The 19,388-nt window shown below is 32.3% G+C and overlaps 1 protein-coding gene across 1 annotated transcript in view; it reads right to left on the bottom strand.

Moving 5' to 3' along the window:
* The window catches only part of fipi (factor of interpulse interval), a 228,000-nt gene that overhangs the window by 171,627 nt on the left and 36,985 nt on the right, over positions 1 to 19,388 (bottom strand). The gene's annotated exons all lie outside the window — the stretch shown is intronic.

Below are 19,388 nucleotides of genomic sequence, written 5' to 3'. Positions count from 1 at the left end.
TCTTATAATTTTTTTTAAATTATATTTTTTGTAATATTATTGGTTTTAATATTTTTATTTTATTTATAATTTTCTCATAATTTTTTCGTACTTTTTCTACAAATATTTTATCAAAAATGAGAATGCTGCAATTTTCATTTTTGCTCTTGCGATTAAACTAATAAAAAAATATACACTTCATAACTACAATAAAATGTCTTTCAACAGTTTACGATTTCCGACAGGGTTATCAAGCACGCATAAATGCATTTTTAACCACCTACACATGCACACACATACCGTTATTAAGCGAGCACTTTACTATTTTAATTAATAAATGTGTGGAACCATTTAAGTGAAGCAAAAAAGATTTTATTTGGCAGAGAGCTGATAGCTTTAAAGTAAATTATTTTGCACGCTCAACTCTTTTTTAATATATTTGTAGCAAAGACGATTTCATCACAGCTTGATTCAATAAATTTTGAATGAAAAATAAACGCTATCGCATCAGCTCAGCCGTGCTGCATTGATTTAATTTTTTTTAATTTTGTATTAACATTTTCGTGAATGCATTAGGGTTTCTCTTAATACTTCTGGTGAATAATATCGGAATTTAATATTGTTGCATGCGATATTGTTTAAAACTCAAAATTCGGAATCCACCTGGATTTCGAGATAATTGAAAGCAATAAACTTTAACGTGAAAACTATTGGCACCTCTACAACAAGTACTGATTCAATTTTTTTTTTTTTTTTAATTATGCGAAGTATACAAGAACTTCACTACTAGCATAAGAGGTAGAAAGTGACAACAAAGTTCTCCAGTATAAAAACAAAATCAGAAGAGCATCACTAAAGCGCTCTCTATCTGCTCATGCTTGTCTGTTTATTAGGCACTCTTCAAAGTTGGACGAATCAAATACAGCTATTATAAGATAAACTATCCTTATTATTATTACATATTCATATTTATTAAAGACAACTATTTGGCCCTTCATTTTCGGTAGAATGGAAATCCGACGGTTCGATAACTGAAAAACAAAGATGGTATGGCTAACATCATCCATTTTTGTAACAATTGTCACTTTTTTTATGCCAAAAATATCTTGGCATGACAAATACTGAAGTTATGTAAATCAAAATAGCTGATGATATCGAAAATGACTTTCGAAATAGTTGCGGTTGACCCGCATTCAATTTTAAACCATACCAAGAGGGAACGGGTACATACAGTGTATAAAGAATTCCAGATATATGAAAGCGGTAACACTCATACTGCTCAATTTATGTTGTCGCCGCTTTTTTTACTCCCTCTAGTTTTAAGTTCTGGACATATGTAGTCAGACAACGAATTTTTAGTAGCTGTGACAAATACCATTAAGTGGAATATGGGTGTGGTTAATATGCTTTTTATTTAAGAATTTCAGTTTTTAAGCTTTTGTTATGTCTTAATTTCAAGTTCAGAGCTCTTTGGTCTCATTATACTCTAAACAAGGTATATTAGATTTGCCACGAAATTTGTAACACCTAGAAGGAAACGATCGAGCCCGTTTCAAATATTTATATGTATAGATGATCAGCATGACGAGCTAAGTCGATTTAGACATGTTCATCTCTCCGTCCGTCTGATTGTATATATATACGCGAACTAAATAGTCCCTCAGTTTTTGAGATATCGATCTGAAATTTCACACATGTTATTTTCTCTCCGAAAAGCTGCTCATTTGTCACAACCGCCGATATCAAACCGCCGATACCTGTCATACAAACTGAACGTTCGGAATCAAACCCTTGTATGAAAAAGTTTTTTATTTGATGAGATATCTTCACGAAATTTGGCATGGGATATTGTATAGAGCAAAGCAATTGTTCAAATCGAGTCACTGTAGCATATGGCTGCTATATAAACTGAACGTTTCTTGTAAGAAATCTTTTGTATTTGTGAAGGGTATTATAGCTTAGTGTATGCACCAAGAGTTAACGTTTCTTTTTGTTATATCATATCTTAATTTCAATTTTAGAGCTCTTTGGTCTCATTGTTTGCTCACTTTCTTCCCATAATCAATAAAAAAGGGATATACAATTGATTTTACAATAAAACATCGGGCGTGTAAATTTTTTTAATCTTATAAAATATGCTTTGTTTATAGATATACATATGTATGTTAATTACTTGTAATTTATATCATATTGTACACAAAAGAATTTTGTACAACAGTGTTTTTACTTACGAACTTACTTGGTTTCAAACATTGTTTTTTTTTGTATTACCTGCAATTACAAAGAAAAGAGTTTTTAAATCGAAAATATATGAAATAAGATAAAAAAAAATATATATGAAATCTTTAAAAATAAGGTATGTTGATAATTTATTCATTTTCAGAGTATTTATTATTATTATTTAGTTATTGCATGACGCTGGCCATTTTCGTTCAAGTAGTGATATGTCGAAACACTGTTGCCATGGATACCTTGATAGTAGTATTTCCGATCAAATTGGTATTCTGATTCTCAATGTTAAGACTCTCCTTAATAGGAGTTTAAATAGCAAGCATATAACTTTCGTAATTTTTAGTATAAATTGACGATAAAATGTTCAAAATTAAAAAAAAAAAAAATTTCAGTTTCAGCATTTTTCAATATTTTCATATATCTTAACACCTAAAAAAGTTAACGATTTACAACAAAAAACAGTAAAAAAAGAACTCAACAAACTTCGAAAGTCAATAAAGTACAACAAATATGTACTGTCAAGAACAATTTGTTTATTTATAACACCCTTCTTAAGTGGCTTTGTCAAATTGGTTTCACAAACAACTGACAACAGATGATTGAAAGCGTAAAGGTCCTGCATTTAGTTTGAAAACAAAGCACCTATAAGGCATTCATAAAATAATTTAAGCTATAAATATATATATATATTATATATATATACATTAATTTATTTATATGGGCATACACGTTACGGTCGGGCCCGAGTATACACAACAAAGCGATAAGCTATACGCAAACAAATCACTTTGCTGTCGCATCGATAAAAAAAAAGAAGCTGCACAGCAATTACTATATTATCTGACGTTGGCAGCACCAATAGCAGCTGCTGCCACAGATGTTGCATGCCAGCAGATAAAAGCATCAATCAAAGTTTGTTTGTACGCACTTTTTAATTCCTTTTTTTTATTTATATAATCGTCCTTTTAAAACAAAAACGCTTTTAAAAAATCGCAAAACCAAACAGAAAATTAAATTTATTTACCCACACGCACTACCGCCTTCACTTGCACTCATACAGAGATAGATATAAGAATGAAAGTGCTGTCAATCAACAGCTGAAGTGTCTATGAGTGTGTGTGTGTGTATGTACAATCATTGCGGCAATCAGTCACTGCACATCAGTCACTCAATGCATTTACAATAATTACATTTGCGGCGTAATCTCGTGAAGCTGCCAAGCATCGACAACAAAGCGTAAAAAGAAAATGAAAAACGGCTGAGCACATACATGCACACCCACACACGCACATAATCAGAGTGGGAGTGTGGCAAAAAATGTCAGTTATTTTTGTTGCAGGCCACAATGTGCAACAAGCTAGCGGTAAGTCTATAGTATGTAAATGCTGCGGCTACACAGTAGCGGTCTGTAACGGTACATATATATAGATATGTATAGTATGGTTGCGAAAGTATTACTTTGAGCGCTACAACGCAGAGAGGAGAAGAGAGCGGTGTATCGGAGCGTGCAGTGCGGTCCTCCAAAGTTAGCAAATATACTCAATTAAAGTGTGCTTAATACAACAATATTTACATATGGCGTACAACAACAAAACCAACACATATATGTACATACCTACATACAACTTACCAACCAACATACTTTGTATGCATGCTTATGGTATGTATGGTCAACACTTAATTGCTGGTATTAAAATTGTAAAATTACTCATACGTCATGTCATACCGCCTACGCATTAATCAAACTGGCAGACACGGCTGGCGTAGCAAGCCGAACCGAGAATCCGTAATAGTGTAGCCGCCAGCTGTTGTTGGCTAGTCAACAGTCGTATTGGTAATTAAGGCGTATATATGTATGCGTGCGCCTGTGTATGTGTGCGTATTCATACATACAGCTAGCAATCAGTAATAATTAATTTGCTTTAAATTGCTTACGCATATATTAAATTCACATTACTGACACGAGTTTATTATTCCACAAACGTTCATATAAGCAGAGTTATACATAGGTACATACATATGTATTATATATCAATATAACATAAGGAGTATAGATGTTTATACATTTATAATCCTAAAATCAATTAATTGGTTATTTTGAACGCTTGGGAGTGCTTATATAACAGATATCGACACGAAAACTTTACCAAAAAATACACTTCAATATTGTCAACATTATTGAAATACGAGGAATGTCGGCCGAAGTTAGTGCAACCCCTATATACAGAGTATATATTGTAGATACGCGACGATACCGTGAATTATCAATGTGATCTGGTAGCAAAATTCGTAGTGCCGAAGTGTATACCATCTGATCAAATTTGACCCGGACTTCGAAAATAAACACATTTTCACATTTTTTAATACAAATCTTTATTTTCGCCTTCAAATTTGGTTTTATTTGAGTCAATGCAAGCATGTCAATGCTTGATCCAATTTTTCTTATACTTGTTTTAAGCTCTGGCTGGGTGACTTTCAGTATCTTAAGCGTATTTTGACGTTTTCGATTTCGTCTTCTTTTTGGAGCGCCATTCGCTAGATTGGTGAACAGTTTCAACGCCATATTCATAAACCCACGACTTGTCACCAGTCATAATGCGTTAAAGCGTTTGATGATTGATGATAGGACGATTTTCAAGCACGTTATCTCGATATATTACCGTCATAAACAGATGGGGATGGACGACTAGCATGAGACAAATTTCCGATGACTTTACTGAATACCTCGTGCCACTCAAATACATGTGTGCATAATAAAGTGGGCTTCCCAAAGTACACAAAATTTCAAACAAATTCGTTATTCAATCTGTTGTTTACGGTAAAAATCGCCCGACAAACGTAAACGTACTGCTTTGAGGCACACACTAATTGACATAAGGAGATCAAACTTCAGAAGAACATAAAAAGAAGTTGTACCCATCTAGGAAAAAAAAAAGTTCACATGGACCAGTCCGATTCTCCGTCCAAGCTAAAGCGCCCTTACTGGTTGTGTTCTGTATTTTTTTGTTTTGTGCCGTTCTTTGATCACATCTCCTCATTCAACTCCGGTAGGTTTTGAAGTCCTAAAAACTAGCTGGACAGACAATTTTCTACACACAAAGGTACAACGATCCGAAGAATTTTTTTTGTTATCGACGAATTAATCATTTCCGCTTCAAGATCATAGAAACGACAATTTTTGTTGATCATATACTAATATGTTCAACGACCTCCATCTGCAGTGGCCTATATACATTACCTTATCCTAAGATAGATGCACTCCTTGCTGAACCCTTTCTGGCTGTACTCTCTCAGTATTTTGAAGCCTTTGCTTTCCTCTTTTCGTACTTTCATATTTCTGGCGCTTTTCTTAAAAGCTATATGAGCTCACTAGAACTAATGATTTCCATGAAGGAATGGTTGAAATGCATGCAATGTTTTGCTAAAAAATTAAGCACATTTGGTGAAATCATCTTCCCAACCTTTGAGATCAATGTAAGGCCAAAGACTTTTCAATCCATTTAGTAAAAGTATTTTTTGTTTCCTAACTTACATTTTCACTTCCGTTGAAAGATAAATAAAAAATGTTTTCTTCACTTTTCCTAAATCAATATTGCTGCTGTTGCAGTAAATACTCTTCAAATAATATTTAGGTAAATGCCTGGATATAGATTCGGGTACATGTACGTTCCGGTTACTCATAGCGGACCACAATATGGTGCGTCGCCACTTTTTCATTATGACAATTTCGGAGATTCCTTATTAGTAATCTGAAGCACACATAAGTTATATATACATAGGTATGTGTAGTATATACGAAAATACCAGAAATCTTTAAAACTTATACTTAGATGCCGAGAATACGATTTACGACGCTCTAAAACAAAATTCTGATATACTGTTTAAGTGCCAAGAAGTACCTATCTCTGAGTAAGCAGATTAAAGCCACGTGCTAATTATCAGATAATTGGCTAATTTTGTGCTCATTATTGTCAAGTTGCACTACAATTGAGCATATATTGCCGTTGCAACAGCAACAGTACTTGTCTGCCGGCCAGCAAACCTCAACTGCCACAAGTCTATGCTTAATTTAGTCGCCTGATAATTTGCGGCGAAGGCTTTAAATGATCTTCAGCACCTGTCGGTATGTATATGAACCAGCAGTTTGAACGCATGCAATATTAAACAATAAGCGTTATTTAACAATAACTCAGTCGCGTGTTGTTAACTTTAATGCAGATATTCGTGATTGCTCAATACTTGAGTATCCACAGTTAACAGGCAACTGGTAACTGACAAATGTCGGTCAACAAGAAACAATAGACAACATTTGCTTATCTAAGCCAGCTTCGTTAACTGTTTGAAATTTGGCGCCACAAAGGGTAAATAATCGTATTTAGATGAGCAACTCTATGCACACATACACACGCAGGCAAATATTGTGTTGTGCTTAGGCAAAGTAAAACAGATATAACACAGCCATAAAAATAGAATCTTAATGTTAACCGATAAATTTGATATATGTATATAAGTACATACTTCCCATAGGTAAGTTTGGATTTAAAAATGGTTTGTTCAAATATTAGTTCCCAAATTAAGAGTACTAGGTATCCTTCACAGCTGAATTTTTTTTTTTTTTTTAGCATAAACGTGTATAAAATGAACTTTTTCTTGATTTTGATCGGTAAGTTTGTAAGGCAACTATATGCTATAGTGGTTCGATATCCGACCATGAGCAGCCGACAAATTAGCAGCTTCTTCAAAACGATATTTCAAAAACTGAGTGACTAGTTCGCGTATATACATATGGACTTTCTGAGTGTTACAAACTTTGTGGCAAACTTGGTATACCGTGTTCAGGGTATAAAAAAACATGCCGAAGACAATTTTTTCGCAGTTCAGTTAGAAGACTGGTCAGTTACGTTAAGTTCTCAAAGCAACATTTTCAGCATTCTATATTGTGTTTGCTATTTGCTGCCACACACAAAGTCTGGTTTCTATTTGCCTCCTAATATTTGAAATTTAACAACCTAAGACTTATATGTTGTTGCAAAAAATTCGAACAGAAACGAAAGTCTCAAAAGCAAGGCAAGTAAAGTGACTTAGCGATAACAATGCAAACGCCACTTCGAACCGTCAGTTTTTTAAAGCAATACTTGTTGAGCGTAAGAGCCTCAAGCGATTTCGTTTTTGCTCGCAATCAGCTCACGACGCATTCTCCGTAGGGATTTTTGGTCTGGAATAAAAACAATGCCGCGATGATGAAGTAATTTGGCGTTGACTTTTGTTCGCACTTCGTTCAATTTTGCTATCTCCACCACTCGCTGTATTTGCAAAAAGCGCGGTACTTTCATATAATCTCATCTCTGGTAGGCATCTGCTGTCTCTCACACGACATTTTCACGCGTGATGTCCGCCTTTTTTCCAGATTGTTGTTTATGTTGTTGTAGTTGTTAGGACAGAAAGCATTCCTGGAGGAGTTTACGGTTAAACTTTTTATCCCTAGAACGGATTAAACTATGGAACTTACATTTTCTATGATTCCGAACAAATAAACAAATTTTCACGAAAGCAGTGTTTGTCATATAAAAAAAACCTCAGACTCTTATTATCATAGCTCGTTCATAGGTACGTGAGAAACTCGAGTTGTCTTCCCTTTCCTATTAAGTACATATTAACATATTCAAGCGAAGAAAACTTTCTACTAAATAATTAAATCATTAACATTTCTATTAAATTTGGATCAAATTCCAAACTTTAGAGATGCTTCTAGTGATATTCTATTAAGTCTACTATGCCTGGTAGAACACTAAAAAGCACCTCAACAAAATGCGTTCACAGTTAACGAAGTACAAGCACAAGCATAATGAATACAAGCCATGCTAATTATTGCCGGTAATGTAATACCGTATGCCAACATTGCCAGTCAATCAGTAGCAGCTCCAATTACTGTGACTTCAACTGACATTTTGGTTGGCTTGCATTAACTGTGCACGCTCATTGGCTGCATGCATACCTTATACACTCTGCACATGCCATGTACTCTTAGCTTCTAGGCATTTGCGTTGGTTTGACGGCAAAAATTATCTACTCAATTAAGATATTAGGTCGATATATTGGCTCTGTTGTCAGTGTGTTGCTGCATTTAGTTGTAAGTATTCTGTTTGAGGCATGCAGTGAGTCGGCTGTAGCGTTGCTTTTGTAAGTATAATTAAGCTAAATTTAGTGATATAGCATTAATCTGAGAAGCTTTCAGCCCACCAGAAATATTTTTTATAGTAATTAATATTTATACTCAGAAAACTGACAATTATCCACAATATTGTCTCATAACTACTTCTATAGAATCGTTTTGTGCTAAAGCTGCACCGACTTTCAGAGAACTAGAAACAGAATCACAGAATAGTATTTTCCAAAAGCATTACACCATATTCAAACAGCTCAATTATTTGAGACATTTGAGTATTCTCACAACCAAAATCGAGGTATAGTATTATGATTTGTGGAAGCTTTCTGATTTCATTAAGCATGCGTTAGAGGGGTACGTGAAGATTTTTGTATTTATTTAAATGACAACTCAGCATAAATTGTGCAGTTAGCTAATTACTTCAATAAATGATAAGTTGAGGACAATAGGGAGGTTAAATTGCACAATTATGGAATTGTTTGAACTTATTTAATAACAAATCAGTCACTCAACTCAACTGTATGTTAAATTGGGGTCAATTAGGGTACTAAATTGCACAATTAGAAAAATATTTGAATGTATTTTAATGACAACTCAGGACTAACTGCACAATTCGCTAATTACTTCATTATATGATAAATTGAGTACAATTAGGAGGTTAAATTGCTCAATTAGGAAATAATTTGAAGTTAATTAATAACAACTCGGTACTAATTAGACAGTTAGCTAATTACGTGCTAATTAGCGTGCTAAATCACTCAATTTAAAAAATATTTGAATTTATTTTAATTGCAATTCTGTACTGTTAACTAATTACTCCATTATATGGTAAAGTCACGATAATTAGGAAATGAATTCTTCAAATACGAAATTATTTAAATTTTTCATTGTCATGATGAAACATATCTTTCTACTATTTCAAGTAGAGCCGTTTTATTTGGACAATTCGACTCATCAAACGCTTGTTAATAGTCGTTGTTGATGGCAAAGAGAGAATAAGAAAAGCCATATACGTCTGATGACGGTTGTATCATTCCACGCGTTGGGTTCAGTTCACCGCGTGCAGTTCATTCGAATGACCTTCAATACGACTCCGGACTAAAGCCACGCTATAACTTTTTCAGCCTGCTTGGTAAGAAATTTGACTCAAGAATAATTCATAATTTTACCAACTCCAAATAAAAAATACAAAATGTCTTATTCTCCATTAATTGTACAATGTTCTCGGAATAATTCAAGCACTTTTACAGCTGCTTAGAAAAGTCTACAAATTCGTTATAATCCATAGAAAAGAAATATTATATATGCATTTACTTTTAAACTTTTTTTATATAGCTATCTTTATGCCAAACTTATACATTTGTATGTATGAACGAAATTCACATAAAACAAGAGCTGCCATGTCAGCAAAAAATTATTTTACACAAAGCTAGTTTATTTAATATTTTTCACAAGACTTTTTTGTTTTGAAATTGAATTACATCAATGGTATCAATTAGCCCGAGGAAATAATTCAATAATTCAACTCAATAAGTTTTAAATGCTCTCAATACCAATTATACAGCCGTACGATTAAATTTTTTATTGGACTCTTACATAAACACTCATGTCTACAAATAACTAAAGAAATATGCAAATTAATGGATACACGAGTGTGTGCATGAATTATTTCTTGTGCCAAATATATGTATAAACATTTATACAAACTTATACAGTGGTGTTAAAGAAATTAGCAGCTCCTTCTCGGAATTACAAAAAAGCAATTTAAATAACAGTTTTAACTATAAAATCTTTTAAATTTATTTATTTTTTTTTTTTTTTGATAATAAAGAACAACAAAATAATATACAAAACATTTGAAATTTGCGATTTATATCCTTACAATATGTTATTTCTCTCAAGTATTTTTCTATATAGAACTTAATTCATGAAAACCGATTTTTATATGGTCTTTTCAAGCAACTTTTAGTTCGGCAATCTAGTTAATATTTTCTCTCGCTTATAATAAGTCGCATTAACTGCCATTCTTTTCAAGAGCACTGTATATGCTGCGGTTGGATGAAAAGTTTTTATATTCATATTTTAATGCAATTTATTGATTAAATTTTATTACTATTTCTTAAAAGTATTCAACGTTCATAATTGCTTTTGATATTTATTTATGTGAGTATGCCTAAAAGCTGGTGTAGATTCCAAGCTAACGTAATAAAAATATATATAATGAAAATCTAATAAAATCAAATGTATTTTATTCATATTGTTGGCAATAGAAAGTTTCATTTGAAATAAGTGCTCAGGTTACTATTAATTATTTTACTAAAGCTTAGCAAACAGATTGGTTAGCAGGTGAAATTACTTCATAGGGTTGAGATACTTCAGAAAATATTGCAGTAAGATCGCCAGAAGGAAACAAAAGCACTGCGGTATCAAATATAAAAATCACTGATAACTGATGCCGAAGAAAGCTGATAGTTTATCTTTTAGGATTTTTGTCGCTAAGAATCTCTTAATTTGAGGCGCTGTTGACCATAAGCACACAATTAACAATTATTTTTTATTCACAATTCCAATTGCTTAATTCATAAATTTTTGACAATAAAGTTGCACGATAGATGGCGTTATGGTGAAAAATGCAGCTAAAATGTAATTCTTCTGCAAATTTGTATGTATTAGTGTCATACATGTAAAAAAATAATGCTATAATTGTATCTTGAAATACAATTTCGAAAATAATTGGCCTGCAAGTGCCACAACCTAGCAAACACAATCTCAAATATTACTTAAATAAATATAGTATATCTGAAGGCGTTAGAGGATCTAACTATTTCTATAAAAATCTCTCTTTGTAGTTGTTGATGCAGGCACCTCAAAGTACTTACTCACATTGCCATATAAAATAATTTAGAGCATCACCCTAATGCTTACATACACACATATACAGCACCTTTTCGAGTTCAGCACGTTTATGCCATTGAAACTGATTATCTTAACATATGCTTGATGCAACAAGTTAATATTCCATTGCATGTAACACCAATACCAATACGATTAAAAATTATATACATACAAAGGTTTTACTACGCGTACGTGCTTGCGATAACTGCAGCTAATGGAGTACAAGCTCTTAGCATAATTTCGATTTTATAGAATTTCAATTTCAAGTTGCCACTAGCAATAGACGCATATGCTGAAGAAAGTAGAAAAAACCACATGCTCATATATATATGCAAGCGCACATACAACGGCATAAAGCAAAAAACACACACAGTTGCTTAGGCAGACACATATGCAACCTGGTGTGCTTCTATGGTTCTGAAAGAGTCGCATAGCCACTAATGGGTATTTATTTATTTATGTGTTACTATATATAAAATCATAAGAAATTATATATATTTCTTGAATATTAGAATACTTTTTTCAAAGAAATTTTATCCTACAAAATGGCATAGATTAAAATAAAGAATATCTGCAATTTGAAATAAAAACAATTTGCAAATAAATGTAAGCTGACAATATTTGAGCTTCTTAAAGTAGTTTGAGAGATTGTCTCACCTATATGGATATACAACAAAAATTTTAATAATCCGTAAGTCATATATGTATGTACGGTGCATTTGGTGAACTTTTGTAGGAAGAGAGCACAATAAGAGAAATAAATATAAATTCTAAGATTATTAAAGTCCCATAAAAGAGCAATATAAGAAAAGTGAAATAGTAGAAAAGGAAAAAAATGAATTGCGCAAAAGAAAAGAGCAACTTGTAGACAAGAAGAAGAATAGAAGAAATATTTTCCCATTAGTTTCTTAGTCATAAAAACTGAATTTAATAAATTGCTATTAGTCATACTTTTGATTATTAAAACCGCCAATTTAATCAAAAATTAGTTAAAAATTATATTACAACTCTATTGTTGCCGAAAAATATTTAATACATTTCATATAATTATTTTAACTAAATTTGTCAAGCAGGTGGCAATATTTCTCATAAATATATACGACAGAAAGACTTTTGACACTCTACTTTCTCTCTATTATTGCCGAAAAAACTTTCGCTGTATACTAATTTAACAATATTTCATTATTTTAACTGAATTTGTCAAACAGTTGGCAATTCTTCTCATAAATATATCAGGCAGAAATACTTTTAACACCTGTTAAATGATGTTTCACTCGTTTTATCAATTTTACTATAAAATTTTTTTTATCAGGTGGCAACTCTGCTCCTAAATATCTCCGACAGAAAACCTTTGGAGACGCGTTTAACAATCCGTAATTCATTTTATCAAATTTACTAAAAAAAAAATATTAAACAGCTGGCAACTCTCGTAAAAAAGTTTTTTGTGTTGTAATATCAACTTATGACTTTGGTGTGCAAGTTGAAGTGTTTTATAGTGATTTAAATTTTCAAACAGATGGCAACCTCCTCAGTTTTTTTTTTAAACCGTGTAATGCACCGCACTTTTAAAAATAAGAATAAATGTGCAAAGCAATGCGGTGTTTTTCGGCACCACTTAGTATTTTCCAAATATAATTTTACCCCTTTTTTAATTAAAAAAAAAATTTTTTTTTTATTAAAATAATTTTTTAATACAAACTTATTTGTAATTTCTTTATGTACTCTCACCCTCTCTACTTTTAAAAGCGAAAACTAATACTAATAATTTGAATATTTGGCCCCCAACTGTTTCGTAAATTCCCTTGCATTTAAGCGCATCATTAAATACCGAACACACACAAAGCTAGTAGTGAGTCTACTGCTGTAAACCACCCCTCAAGCTTTATTTAATACAGAGTTTTCAACAAAAACAATCATGTATGCGCACGCACATACAGAAAACGCCTCGGCGCACTTAAAAACTTGACAATACGAAGTTTATGCTTTTGTAAGCAAACTTTTCACAAAACTTTAATACGCAATTCTAATAGTTTATTTATTTCTTTTGCGCTTAACCAAATAGGAAATTAGTTTTAAATTACTTTACAACAATGCCGTACAAATAACTTTGCAAGTGTAAACTGACACATACATATGTATTTATGTATGTAGGTATGTGTAAATGTATTTATACTGTGAATATTTATGAATGAAAGAACGGCTCTTAAATAGTTTTTATTGTTGTAGAAAAGTTTGCAATTCATAGAGAAACACATGCCTGCAACATGCAACTAACAAATGTAACACAGTTATTATCGCATAACACTACGGCACTAGTGGCATGTTGGTACCGCTGGGCGTATACGTAACCTTAGTGCCAATTTCAAATTTAATATGTGAATACAAGTATTACTTGAGCTGGGTAAAAGTGTAGACACTTGAAGGCTATTAAAACCTTCATCGTCTTAATTGAGTGTAGTTCAACATTAAGTGGTGCATTATTAATTAATTTGCAATTAAATTAGAAATCATGAGTCACTTAAGTGAATGCTCATGTTTACCAATTGAATGAAATCATATCATTACAGGGGAGGAAATTGTGCAGATGTTGTAATTGCCTACTCAACTAAGCAAATTATTTGGCTCAAAGCCCAAATTATATTATATTAATTTTCTAAGTAGGCGTAATTAATATTTCCAAGTAACTGATTGCTTGTCAATGATCTGAAATATGTAAGTAAGTATACGAATATTCGGGTATATTCATGCTAAAGAAAAGCATAAGTTATTTACATACTAGCTAAATGCGCCTTGTTGCTATTTACAAATTGTACAATTATCATTCAACAACAAATAGCAGGGAGAAACGATCAACACTTAAAGATTAAAAAAAAAAAAGACGCATAAGCGTTGTCTAGTATTGCGCCACTTTTCATTGCAAACTGGACTTTATTTTTTTTTTTTTAAATGTCCCAAGTTTTATATCAAAGTGGCTCATCATAGTTTAAATTTAATTAAAATCGTTTATTATCGCTCTCCAAATAGACTCCTTTTGAGCCAACAAAAGAGGCCCATGATTAATCCAATTTTTAATTTTCAGTGGCTTCAGCTTGGGTTTTTCGGTTTCAGCTCATTGCACCCTGTTTGACTTATGGCGATCAAACTTTACACGAATATTAACATGTACCAATCAAGGAAAAAATTTTTATCGATTCGGTTTGCACGCGCCTTTTAATGAATCAGTCTGAAATGATCAGCTGCTAAAAACTGTTTATAATACATTAACTTATATGAGTACATAGAGGGTTTGAGCACTGATATATGTTTTATGGTTTCAAAAATTGTTCTCCGAAAATTCATAAAAGTCACTTCAAAAAAAAAGCGATTACTTTTATCCCAAAAAAAATCGATCAAATATAAAGAAAGTGTTTTCTATATAAAATTAGATACATAACTACCCAATTCTGCCATGATGTTTGCTTGAAAAAAATACTGAGGCAAACGTACAGAGAAAACTCTGTTAACAAAATAATATATCATTCATTATTTAAGAAGTTTATAAAATATTTTAAGTATTGGCATTTTGCTGCAGATTATAAGTCTGATTTACATATTTCTGTGTGTATTATCCACAAGCAAAGTCAGCCCATTCAATAGACGAAAGTTGAAGAAATTTCCAGCACTCTTATCGCTCTCATCTATTTCTGCTCACGGCAAGTCCTATCCAAGCTTATTGCTTTTTCCGATTTCCATTTATATGCATACAAGTGATGACTATAATCTAGCTTACGTGCAACAATGTGCGCTAACAACGTTCAACAGTTCAACACAGATACATTTTTACATATGGCTTGTAAGAAAATATATGAGTACTTCTGTATGTGCATGTATATAAGTAACTGTCTGTTTTTTCTTAGAACTCTGCAGATCCTATTCCGAATAATATAAATTTTTTGTACTCACTTTTCTCTAATAATGTAAAGGAAGAGATGTTTCAGGAATACATACATATTCAGTGCCGTTTGCACTAATATATATATATATACAATACTTAGGCAGAAGGTTATAAAAATAATATATAAAATCGAATAATCAACAAAGCAAGAAATAAAGCTGTAATATCCTTCACAGAGGCATTTCTTATAGCATAAAACAGTAAAAAAAAGATCTTTATTTTGAGTTTGATCGGTTAGTTTGAATGGCAGCTACATATGTATATGCTATAGTTGTTCACAGATCGTACCACTGCCTTCGACAATAATCTTTGCTAAATTTCATGAAGATATTTCTTCGAATGCAAAAGTTTTTCATACACGGACTTAAGGCTTCCTGTACAGGTTACAAAAACGTGTTTATGATCTGATATTGAGGCTAACTGACATGATTTATGAGCAAATAATTTTACAAAATTTCAAAGCTATTTTGGTGGAATCCAGGGGGTTTAGGTGTTATTCTTGAAAAACTCCATACTTAAATGTGTTTAATCCTCAATATATAAACTTATTTATAAACAAGTAAACATTCGAATTCAGATACAACTACATATACTAAAAGCTTGGGTTGGCTAAAGTGCAACAAGAAGAAGGTTCAATAAATTATCAAAAGTCACAATGCCGTAAAAACGGCTGCCGTTCAGATACGACCCAACAATTATGCCGGACATAACTCGATCGATTGCCCAGAAGCACTATTATAATATTGCGCAAAGAATCGGAAAGTTAAGCTTTCGTAAATTAAGTGTGCTCTCGAAATCTCAACGTGTACTTCTCGAAACAACAACATCTTACTTTACTACCATATTTGCATATTTGCATAACAATGTACCGTAAGCATGCAGACATCATTTTTACTTGCGCTACAGCGTAAGGTGTCATATATATACATACATGTACACATACATAAATATATGCTATATGCGTACGCATATATTATACTATATAAACGCATTTATGTGTGCGTGCGTCAAAAAACTTACATTGCCGTTCGTCAGCAATTCACTGCCGGAAGAAAAATGCGCAATCATGGAAAATAAAATAAAAAAACATTCACAACAGCAATTTTTATCTACAAAAATCCTAGCATACTTCAAGGTGCAACGAAGTCAACGCACAAGCACACGTATCAATAAAAATATTAACAAGACGCACTCACAAAGTATCGAAAGATGCAACAATAATAAAAATAACGATAATGTCAAGTTTGGCAAGCACGGTAAGCTCAATAAAAACAACAACAACGGCTACGATAACTCCAACAAAAGCAAGTGCTCTTATGGCGGAAATGAAAGGAAATTTCAAAAGTTGACAACAAACTGACAGCGTGGAATGGAGCGAAACGCATATCTACCAGTAATGCCAATTCTTCAGATATACATACATATGTATATATATATATGTATGTACATATATGCATATATCCAGAGTAATATTTAAGTATACTTGTATTGAGTATAAGGTAAGAATTTTTTATATTTTGTTCATATTTACTTATATTTCTTTCGTACAGTATTTTTCATTTAAAAATTACAATAATTTGGAAAAGATTTAAATGCTTACAACAACGAAATTTCTGGCAACAGCAAAAAATAATGCCATAGAGACCGTGGCTTGCTGATGGGTGCTAAAGCAAATTATACAGTAGAGAGCACAGAGAGGCAGAGCACACTTATATAAAAAAAAAAAATACAACATACATTCACAACACTCTTACATTCAATAATCACAAAAGACCAACTTTTGATGAGACGTTTGAGTATAAAGTTAAATAAAACCGGGACAAAATGTATTATAGATATTTCGTCTAATTGGCAACGTTACCATGTGCAAAAGTACCTTCAAATAAAGATTTATGAACTTATTTTTCAATTTTTTTGAAACACATTTTCCAAATGGCTAAATTTCACAATTATCTTTTGAAACGAAGACTTTAAGTAACTTGAAAAAGTAATTATAATCAAACAGGCTATTGAAGATATTGATGAAAACATATTTGGTGTGTGACTTCGATAAAAAATTAGTACTCCTAAATGTAGACTAATTATTTTACAAGAGAAAGCCTACAAGTAAATATATGCTTCTAAATATTATAACACTAAAATAAAGCCTATATTTTGGCATTTACTAAAGGTGGCGACAAACTTTAAGCAAATTCCCAAAGCAAAACTAATTTTTCTTCCGAAAAATATGTAAATATTATATAAGCTGACTCAACTTGTGAAATCCAAGAAGTACAAACGTTGATACAAAATGTATAGCGGAAAAGTTATACACATATTTCATTACTAGTGGACTAGCGTATATTTGCACAACAAGAATTTAAGTATAAATATTTATAGTTAAGAATGCGGGCATAATTAATGCAACACGCACTATGCACTATATTAAATGCAAACATTTCAGGTCATTGCAATATTTATGACACAACAGCAGGGGGTGGAGAACGGAAAATAAGTACTGCCTCATAGTTAAAATGCAGAAAGACAGACAATGCATGCTGCGTCAGAAAGTGGTTGGAGTAAGTGAAGAAGCTAAAATAGAATAGATAATTTATAAAGAAACAAAGGCGGCGGCGAGAGAGGGGGAAGGGCAATGAGTGTGCATGACACATATGCGATGCTCCTGTGTTAACGTATAAAAAGGAAAAGTAAAAGGAAAAGGAGGTATTATCTTTTACTTAGAAATGCTGAAATAGAGCGCACAGCATGCAATTTGTATGGCTGCCTGCTGATGAAAAACTACACACGCCCAGCATGTTGCTCAGACAGTACATGTTACAAGAGCTTGAGGGAGGGAGCGCTTGTAACAAAATGACTTAATGAACATGAGTAAAATATTTCTAGAGAGCGTTTTCATTAAATGGTTATTTAAGGGAGAGCTTAATTTTTGATATTTTATGTTTTCTGTATTTCATTACAGATATAATTATAGTTTTGTTGTGTCCTTTATATGGTTCATACTTTTTTACGTTGATTAACATATAAATATAATGGGGAGAGAGTAGATAATATTATATTTCAATCTTCATCAATTTTACGATATTAAATGAATATTTGACCATATGTTCCAACCCCTACCCAAAGGAAGTCACTTCTGCGAGAGCATCAAAAATAAGCTTAAAGTCACAAAAAGGAAATGTTGCGCACAATACGTGTATTACCTTCAGTTGAGCGATCTTCTCCACAAATGCGCGGATACTTTGTAATCCACCATGAAAAATATAATATAAAAAACTGTTATACGATTTCAATATATTAATGCGGTTCGACGTGCTTAAGAATTACGTAATATACGCATATGTAAAACAGTGGGTTTAATTTTTTTACATCTTCACATACGCAGGTTGCTATTTATATTTCTAGACTTGAACACTTCTAGTCAGTGGCGAATACACTAGGGGGGTTTTCGGGTTTGAACATGCCACAAGTCCGGAGAAGAAAATGTTGCTATATATCAGAAAAATAATAGTACGAGTATTAGTCCTTATTGTCATCAACATCCGCTGTTAAAAAATTTTCTTATAAATAACAGCAATTTTTCAAACCCCTCCTTTCCGAAATCCTAAATACTTGAATTGGACTGCAATTTTTAGACATTTTATTTCAAACTTTTGATAAAATATTTTATAACATTTGAACCGATAAACAAAATTGTATACGATTTCTATATACTTTTCTACAATAACTTTAGTCATACTTAACGGTAAGACGTTTCATCTGACACTAATTCTTAAAGAGCGCGCTTGATTCTGTACTTTATATTCCACTGAATCTAGTGTGTTCTAAATTTCTTCGGGCGGATGAGTTCCAATGTTCTACAAAGTCTTTGCCAGTCTTCGAACTATTTCCGGTTTTACAGAGAACAGTTTGAAAATGAGAGAATCATAAATTTATAAACAATTTTCCGCCAACTAAAATACAATTTTTCATCCTTTTTAAAGAAATATAAATATCCACCCTCGTATTTATATGCGAGTGCACATATACCAATATATTTGTTAAAATATCTTCATTACCTTTTGAGTCCGCTATTCAACATGCATGGATTACCCGCTGAGTGGGCCTGATTCTTATGTGAAAGAGCGGCATACACATATACGAAAGTATACCAAAGAAAGAACTGCGCTCATAAATAAGTTTGTT

Source organism: Bactrocera oleae, chromosome 3 (assembly GCF_042242935.1).
Source record: "Bactrocera oleae isolate idBacOlea1 chromosome 3, idBacOlea1, whole genome shotgun sequence".
NCBI classification, from domain to species: domain Eukaryota; kingdom Metazoa; phylum Arthropoda; class Insecta; order Diptera; family Tephritidae; genus Bactrocera; species Bactrocera oleae.
This window is presented reverse-complemented; position numbering and strand designations above follow the sequence as displayed.